Raw genomic sequence first — 843 nt, forward strand, 5'->3', positions numbered from 1 at the left:
CTGACTAACCAAACACATATATGTATTCTTGAATCTATGGTGTCAAAGACATGAAGCCTTTCAATGACCGGGTTCTCATCAAGGTATTTATATGGATTGTGATGTCACTAATCAGTATCTTATATTGAAGGAATTTATGTTGGGGAACATAGCATGCAATTTTAAAAAAAATCCTACGCTCACACAAGATCTATCTAGGAGATGCATAGCAACAAGAAGGAGAGAATGTGTCCACGTATCCTCGTCGACCGAAAGCGGAAGCGTTAGCTTAACGCGGTTGATGTAGTCGAACGTCTTCTCGATCCAACCGATCAAGCACCGAACGTACGGCACCACAGAGTTCTGCACACGTTCTGCTCGATGACGTCCTTCGAACTCTTGGTCCAGCAAAGTGTATAGGGAGAGTTCTGTCAGCACGTCAGCGTGGTGATGGTGATGGTGAAGTGATCCCCGTAGGGCTTCGCCTAAGCACTACGTGAATATGACCGAAGGCGTAAACTGTGGAGGGGGGCGCCGCACACAGCTAGCAATGTTTGTTGTATGTTCTAGGCGCCCCCTCCCCACATATATGTAGGTGGGAGGGGGAGAGGAACAACCATGGGGCGCCCCAAGTAGGAGGAATCCTACTTGGGGGCCTCCTCCAATTCAGCCTCCCCCTTTCCTTATCTCCGGAGGGGGGAAGGAAAGAGGGGAGAGGGGAAAGGAAGGGGGAATCCTATTCCCTCTATTTCCTTTCCTCCTCCCCTTTTCTTTTTCTCCACTTAGGTCGGCCCATATGGGGGCGCACCAGCCCCTTAGGGGCTGGTTTGTCCCGCCCTTGGCCCAATAAGGCCCATATCTTTG

The sequence above is a fragment of the Triticum dicoccoides genome, chromosome 7A (assembly GCF_002162155.2).
Source record: "Triticum dicoccoides isolate Atlit2015 ecotype Zavitan chromosome 7A, WEW_v2.0, whole genome shotgun sequence".
Classification (NCBI taxonomy): Eukaryota; Viridiplantae; Streptophyta; class Magnoliopsida; order Poales; family Poaceae; genus Triticum; species Triticum dicoccoides.